The following is a 9,184-nucleotide window of genomic DNA, read 5'->3' as shown; positions in this document are numbered from 1 at the left end:
ATACCATATGAAGGTATTTTATAAACAGATACTGGTTATTCCAAAACGTCAATCAAACGCAATCACCAATATACAAATAGCAAAGCAGGCTTACTTCCGGGTCTTAGGGATATCCTCCGAGATATCTCTCAATTTAGCTATACCGATTATGCTGCAAAGATTCACAAAAATTCAGAAACAAACTCGAGTATCCTACGAGTACGATGGTTTATGCAAACTTTAGAAAACATCACATTTTTATGTTAACTAAAATAGGTGAAGTTCTTGGTAAAGGAGGTAAATGTTGGCCCCACGTAAATCGTTAACTGGATGCTTCTTTACAACGGCAATAATATCAATGATTGCAGCGTTTGTTTCTTCAAATGATTGGCAGTGATATAGAATCATTGGCAGGGAATCATTCAAGTCACCGAACAGACAAATCATTGTATCATAATATGAAACAGGTATTAGCTTTTTAGGGGAAACCCAGTATATGCTCGATATTTGCTTCATTGATTTTATGCACTTCCACCATGTTATCCTTGAATCTTAATGTCAATACAACTGATGCACACTGCACAAGATGAGCTTTTTGATAATTGCTTTTAAAAAAAATGTAACCAGGAAAGTTCTGAGAACTTTGAACCAATAATTTAACTGTTTTAACACTTCTCAGTGCATTTTTCTAAGTCAAACACAGTACTTTCGAATCAAAGATTTATATCAGTGGAGTTTCTTCAGCTCACCCTCCCAACCCCCTCAGAAAATAGACTGACTGTGTGGTCCTTACTCGACTCTCTCACTTACTGATTCATAGAAAAGCCATTGATTTTGTTCCTTAATAGTGTGTATGATATCAGCGAGATAAGGGGTTTAATCTTCAGCCCCATCGAGAAATAATATTTTCAGATTTTTTACAAATTATCCGACTTGAGGTTAAAAGTCTCGTAAATCATCCGATTGTTTTATCCAATCAGATACAAGAAAGGTTTTAAGAAGGATCGCCGACAATTTATGACCACGTCCTTGATAAAGACCCTCAAAAAGTTTAAATAAATACAGTCTGTACTTTATGTATGTCACGATGATATGGTTATGATAAAACCCGGACGTAAACTTATTTCAATAGGTATTTGTATTTCTCAACAGTAGATAACATCCTGTTTAATATCACATACTTAAAGGGATTTTACCTTGCCTTTACTTAGCTCAATTTAGTACTTTTGTAATCTTTTGGCTATTCCTTATACAGTTCAAATTCGTGTTTTTATATTTTGTGATGCTCACATGCTTTGTAAGGAAGTTATAAAGATTACAGAAATCTATGCAAAGTCGCGTTGTTTTTGCGCTCCATGATTTGAAGATAAATTAGAAATTCATTTGTGTTAAGATGCAGACAGATTCGAAATCGTATACTTGCACTTAGTGTCTTAGTTTAGCCTTTTTAAATGGAAAAGACGTAGAGATATTCTCAAATAGAATTCTTTATCTGTCGGCCAAATTACTTTACAAAATTGAAACTGACGCTAGGTTTGTCTGCAATATATTAATTGACGCTATTTCATATTATATTTCTATTTCATGTATGGAGATAGATGCATATCCGGACATGAGTGTGCATTTACAAAAGTGATTTAATTAACTTATTATATCAGCTTTCGAGAAATCACGCAACCACATTTCTAAGATAAATAATCAAAATATACTGCGCTAGTCAAAAGATACAGGTACGAGAAGCAACCCCTAAACTTCCTATTAAATTCAGTTAATCTATACATTATCAAAATTCTATTTACAGTCGTTGAAAAGAAACTATCCAACCACGAATTCGCCGAACTCGCAATTTTTCTTGTCTATTTAATTTTGAAAAAAGGTTGTCAATTCACTTAATATCAGTGTTCGTGTAACGGGAAGTTACCTTATCCTAGTTATGATATATAATTTCCAAGAAGATAAGGTCGATTGCATACTAGAAAATTCTGATAAAAATGAAAACTGATCCACATCACGTAAACCTTGATTTTTTCATTAGGGCATTCATAACGATTGGTGGGTAATATGAAATGCGTTTGATGAATCTAGCTATGTCTTAAAGCTCTCGAGGCTGTTGCTTCGTATGCTGACCAACCTATGTCGAAAATAACTCAAAAACTGTCTTCGTTACGGCATTAATACGGACGTCATTAGCAGACATCTATGTACATATGAAGACGACCTTCTATGCCCCAAATAATATTAAAATTTGGATCACAGGTTCAGACCAATGGCAATGACAATATCTAAATTTCACTTGGAAGACATCGGTAGTCGGTGATAAATAAAGTTTATATATTAGTGTTTTGTTATAAATGGATGTTTTCTTTACTTGTTATATCTAAGCGGTGTTGCATCATATATTTGGCTGTATTTACATACAGCAAAGACCCCCTAAGGTCTTTTTACAGTGTTCCATTGAAAATAATATAGGATGAATATGACATGCCTTTTTATCAATCTTTCACGAGGCGTTCCCGTTAGAGTTTGCATAAAAGTATTATGTCCTTTATCTACAACTGGAAGATTTTAAAGGTCAACATTCCAACAATGTGATAAGCGTTTAGTCAATCACCAAATTGCATTTTATCATTTGCATGTTAAGCCCCACCTTTAAAAAGGGCGTCACAGTGAATTTGAAGTTTTGTTAACCGTTTTAACCTTCGGCAATACCTCTATTACGCATTTTCTAAGTAATATAGACGGCGTGTCAAATTTACCATTTACTCTTTCTTTTTTATTACTTATTTCTTGGGGGTTCAACAGCGACACCAGCCGCAACATTCTGTAGAAGAGAGGACTTGAAGATGTTTTTGAATTAACATGGAGGAACAGAGTGATAACATGATTTAACTAGCAGATTTTTGCATGTCTTAGTTCAATTGTCTATCCTTATCAGACGTTACCTGTAAGCACATACATTATCTGAATATTATCAAAAACATTTGTCAATTTATAAATCAATGTAGTTTATTTGTAGAATGTGTCTATGTATATATAAAGCAATCTTAGAGTGCTTATTTGAATTATTTCAAGAGTACCATCTCGTTCTGACTTAACAGACTATATTTTCGTTTTGCAGATATTTTTCATATTTCTTTTCCGGGTTTGCATACTCTCGAGGATACAATTCTCGAAAGAATTTTATTTTCAAATTTGGTGCGTATATATGTTTCTACCACCGTCTAGACTCTAATATTGATCGAAGCTTGGATTCAGGTCTTGGAATCTTCTACGATGTGGGCGCATCACATACCTTGCTTGACTGTTTTTTTTTTCTAGAAGCTACTAGAAATCCGACAACACATAATGAAACATCAATAAAAATATAAATGAAAAATTGAACAAACAAAAAAGAATGAAATAAATGCGAAAACTTTGAGAAATTTTTTAATTTGTCATCATTTTTCAAAGAAACTTTGATTTGTTACTTATACATACAGACATACTTTATCAACCAACAAGATTTATGTTTTCCGAAGAGAGCAAATATGCAACTGCAGTCAATAATGTTCGAATCACATATTCTATGGTTATATTCCTTACAATGGAACTTAACTTGTTCTTGGTTTATTGATGAGGCAGATCCAACGATATCGTTTTATCAACTGACATTACCTCAAAAAAGAAATGAAATTGTCGTCAAATGATTGCAAAAAGTTCTACTATGTATTCATTTTTATACCACTTATTTTATCTTCGAATGTAGTAAAAATGAAAAATAGAATCTATAGGCGATACTTTGTAAGTATTCTTTTTGCCAGAGTCACGATCGTTTGGATGTATGACAATCAACCAATATTACTAGGCTATTGTATAACTTATTGCACTGACAAGCACGATTTAATGCCGATCGAATCGCACTGAAAACCTTCATTTAAATTAATTTATCTTATTAAATTTATTTCACACGATTTCATACATAATTAATCACAGAATGTCTAATTAATTCATGAAATTGTATTTGTTTAATTTTTCTATTGTTTTATTTATTTAATAGTCTATGAATGTTTTTAAATCCTTTAAATGTAAGTAAAAGACAGTTCACATTGGTACGAAATCGCATATTATGAAAATTTCTAACAATTTCAATTGAAAATATTTTTTATCAGATTTAATTTCCAAATGATTATTTTGTTAAACGTCTATCAACCCAAAATAATCTCAAACTCAGAATGGAGTAAGTATTTTAATTCACTATCAATTTCAATATAATTGCAAAATGAGTTTTGAGGACTTGAAACAAGTTCTGTCAAAGTTGCATCGATCTAATTATGTCGTTACTAGGGGAATTTCAAAGATCATCATATATTTCGACTTTAACCTGGTTGAAATCATGAAAAGGTTGAATATATAAATTTTCTGCAAGCAAAATTATATCATGATATCTGAATAAATTTGAAAAATATAAAAGTGAACAGGAAATGCACTTTAAATTCAATGACAGATTTATAACCTTAACTTATTAGGCGAGTAGATTTTCTCCTCGGGTGTATCGTAACTTTTTTTCATGAAATTTCTTAAGCTCATCGGAAACTTTTACAATGTCAATAACGCATGGCAGTCGGACATATAGTATCGATATTTAAACGATCGCTTAGACTTTAATGGCCACTGATTTGATAAGTCAGAAACTGTAACAGTGCAAATAGTTGCAATAATATGATTTTTCGAGCTCATCACTCAATATGACATGTGAAAACTGTTCATTGTCTACAAAGCGCCTGACTGAAATTTATAAAATAACCTTTTAAAACAAAAATTCATGCGTAATTATTGCAAATAAAACTGGATACAATGTGCGTTTTTTTAATTACTAGATCTTTTTTAAATTATTTTTTGGCATTCCGGTCAGATATGTGGTATAGATTTATACAAGTACGACCAACAGTAAAAAACATAAAAAATAACATTTCAATCAGATTATTTGCTAATTCACTCATGGTAGAAAAGATCATTTTAAATGTCTATATTTTAATGTAAATTGTTTGACACTTCATAGTAAGACAAGAAAATTTCTAAACGAAAAGATTGTTTTTCGCTTTTATTTGCATAAAACGGAAACAAAATATCCAGAATTGAATTTTACTCAGATCACTTATAGAAATATAACCACATAAAAATCAAAACGAAATTCCCAGAGCCATTTATTCAAACATTGAAAAAATATATATTGTAAATAATGACATCTTAGCCAATGATATTACTACAAACATGAATGTTAAGGAAATATCAAAATTAAATTGTCAAGATATAACCAATCAAACAACTTGAAATGAACTTATGTTGGTGTTAAGTTGTTTTATATCGAAGTCATATTCCTGTCAAATCAAATGTATTAAACAGCTCTTTAATCTGAATGTCATCATTTTATATCTTTTATTGTTAAACAGATACATATAACACTCTTTTTATGCCTAGGGTTATATTTTTCTCACAATGTTTGACACACTACAGGTACATTGCAGATGTTATCAAGAGAAAAAAATTTGAAAACAATGGGCTGCATTTTATGCATTTTATTTGAATTCTTTCAATATTAATACATATTTACAATGAAATAGGGACTGAAATATAATGGCGACTTATATGGAAGTTGCACAGACTCATTCTTTGGATCGTTGGTTTTTGAAAATTTAAACCTTGACAAAAGCCAGATTTTGGCATTCTTCAAAAGACCATTTACCGTTGTAAAGAATTAAAAGAATTGTAAAGTTTTTTTTTTTTAATTTGTAATGTGATCAATCAGATTTTTTCGATTATTGACGTCATCAAACATATTTTTTGTCATGAAATTGTCAGAACTACAGATGTCTGACTGAAAATTTGACTGGTGCAAATTGATGCTATCATAGTTCCCTTTACAAATATTTATATTTTTTTTAGAAAACCTCTTGACAACCCCTTTAACAGGATACTTTCAATTGAAATGTTCAGATAAGGTAAGGGAGGCATCTCTAGATTTTGGTCTCCAGTTTCATTAAATCGAAATTCCCACAGCTACTTAAAAACAGACTAACTAGCATTTATTACGTTTGTATTTTCAACCGCCTCATATAGGTAGGTCTTAAGCATTGACCTCTAGGACTTCTAATTTGACCAACAAACGAGAAATCTTGAACTTGGTAAGACTGGATTGGTCGGCCCCAATTTTCATGAAACTGCTGATGTCAAAGAATCTAGAAGTGGTCCGTCATGATGTCATGTCATTTATCGGTCCTGAATGTGCATCATAAAAGGTGTCAAATAATAAATTAAGTTTTAGAACTCACTTAACGTCTTGTTAAATGTGTAAACTGGGATACTCGAGAAACAAAGACTGTGAAAGGTTGTGGACGTAGTATATCACATCAAACATCATATCTCTCACGCGATCGAGGGTTGTTTTTCGCATAGCACCTCCTTGATGATAGTATAGCAGTCCTAACTGAATTGAAAAAAATGGAAATAGAATTCAAGTGCAACTTCCTATTTCAGATTTGAGCTAATTTGGCAGAGCACCAAAAAACGTTTTGGAGCGCATACAATTATTTATTGCTTTTTCTGCTTCAAATAGCCCTTCTGAGCACATTTCCACCAGGTGTCACCTTGGCACTCTTGGGGTAATTTTTTATGGACCAAATTTAAAATGACCGCTACCTTCGATATTCCGGCATAACGTTGCTTCTAGAGCACCAATAGACATAATTTGACTTTCGTTAAAGCGGATTGAAATCGGTTTCAAAAGGGATTTCGTTAGATCGATTTGAGATCAGTTCCAAGCGGTTTCAGTGTAACACATTGATACGCTATAAGGCTTTAAAGCGCATTCAACCCGCTTCGCTCTAAAACGCTAGTGTGAACACCACTTATGATGAGTTATCCACCACGCATAACTTATACTTACACTTGTAGTTCAGTGTAGGTTTATCCCCTAAAAGGTTGAGATTCCAATATAAAACAACATTTTAATTCTAGCTTTTGACACTAGTTTGTTTTGTTACATCTTGGTTATCTTTGGAGTTGAGGCCCTATGTTCGTCGTCTGTCTTTAGAGACAGTATATCGATTCAAAACCTTCTTTCAAATTTCATATACTAGGGCAACCCTGGGATCGACGGTGGCCTTTTTCAATTATTGTTTCTTATTCTAAGCTGTATATATCATCAGAACAATTACCCACTAGAACTCTATACCTTCCACCAACTTATGGTATGGTTAATGGGAGAGGTTACCAGCCACGTTTAAGTGGTTTAATCTGTCAACACTATTTTTTGTTGAATAATTTGAAATTTGATCCTGACCTAAAATTATTATAATAATAGTTGGCTCAGTAAATAGTGCATGGTTTAAGATACGAATATCAACTATTAAACAGGATTGTCCTCAACGGCATTAGGCAATACTCGTCAGTTTCCGTGAAGCTATATCTTGCAGAGGCCGTTTGCCTCAATGATAGTGATAATTCCAAATAGAGATTTCTGTTTTGTTTTGTCCATACTTGCACGGCAGATACCAGAAACCTTCATACTGAAAACATTTCATCATTTGGTTAATTACCCTTTAATTTTTTAACAGTTTGTCCATGATTGACATTTTTGTTTGTCGCGAGATTTGGGATCGCGGAGCCTTTGTGATCCAAGATGGTTGAGAACGCTGTTCTGAACGCTGTTCTCGAGAAAATTGGTCTTTTGTCTATTTGTCCTGAAATATAGAAAGAATTGATTGCATAAATATTTTAGGAATTCTACCTTACATAACAAGATACAAGATGAACCCATATTTTTTGTCAGTCAAAAACAAAATCAGAATATTGGGATGACAATAACAGTTGAGTTCAGTGAGTTGACGCAGAAGACTCGAATTCGAACATTTTTATCTATTAATCGTTTACACTGTTTAGAAGTTACACACAGAACTGTTTCCAAATATCAACTTTTTAAACGCGAGTTTTCTGAAAGGAGTTAGTCGATTGCTTCAAAATTGAAATTTTGTCTTCAGTCTGCAGTCTTTAGAATATTGGTTTTAAAATTTCCTTTGTCAGAAAGTATCACATATTTCCGCGCTTTGTTCAATGATATTTTTATTAATTATTGTTTCATATTGTTCTTTAAATAATATTATAAGTTTTAAAGATTTATTTTCATTGAAACTTTTAGACTGTTGTCCTTTGTAAGTATGAAATTTTCATCGGACTTAATTGACCAAATTCATTAAAATCATATTTAACTCTTAAAATCCACTTGAGTGTAAAAAGGGCAGTAATTTTCATATCAATTGCGATATATTTTCGCATATATTGTATCTATATTTATATGGGATGTCTTCTGACATAAATTTAAGTGCACCTATATATATCCAGAGCAATTCTACTTCCCTGTGCTATTTTAATATACCAATCAGAATCAAGGTTGTGGTTTAAATAGCTTCCTTTTCAAGTTATGCAGACTCATAAATCTAAGAGAATTGTGTTTCAATAAATATTAAAAGTTTGAGTCTGACAGTAAATACATTTTAAATACATCGATAAATATATAAAAGAAATGTTTAATATAAGAAAAAAGCTCATATATGATTTTTACAAGCTTGTACATTTATTTAGAGAAAATTCAACACGAGTTGAAATATTCATATGGTAATGCAATTTTCTTGACTTTTTCAAAATACGCCAAGAATTGTGTCTTTTTAAGAGTTTACGAGACAAACAATTTTTTATCTAATGAACCAGGGTAATAATTCACGTAAAAAACTTTCGATGTGTTTCGATTGTTGCTAGGTTTTTCTGTGTTTGATGATTTTTCGAAACAATATTGTGTAAGTTATGAAATAAATAATGCCTTTTGATACTTTGTCAACTATTATACTCTCATAAAAGAAATAAATTCCATCCCCAATTATAATCCAAGTGAAATGATTAGATTAAAGAGACAGATTCACCATCATTTTTGACCAATCGAACCTTAGTCTCAGAAACGGGTTTTTTATCCTTCAAATCCGTGTGTGTCCAGAATTATTCGTGTTTGGAAGTTAAAATGGCGACTCGCCTTTGGTAAGACTCAAATATAGAAAAGACTTGATAGAAATAAAAAGTGAAATTCATAATTTTTATTGTGCGATTTTCGTACATTTTTGGTACTCCTGGAGACTATCTGCATTATTACTTTCAAAACCCAAATCAGCCCTCCACCGCC

Source organism: Lottia gigantea (genome assembly GCF_000327385.1).
Source record: "Lottia gigantea unplaced genomic scaffold LOTGIsca_2, whole genome shotgun sequence".
Lineage (NCBI taxonomy): Eukaryota > Metazoa > Mollusca > Gastropoda > Lottiidae > Lottia > Lottia gigantea.
This window is presented reverse-complemented; position numbering follows the sequence as displayed.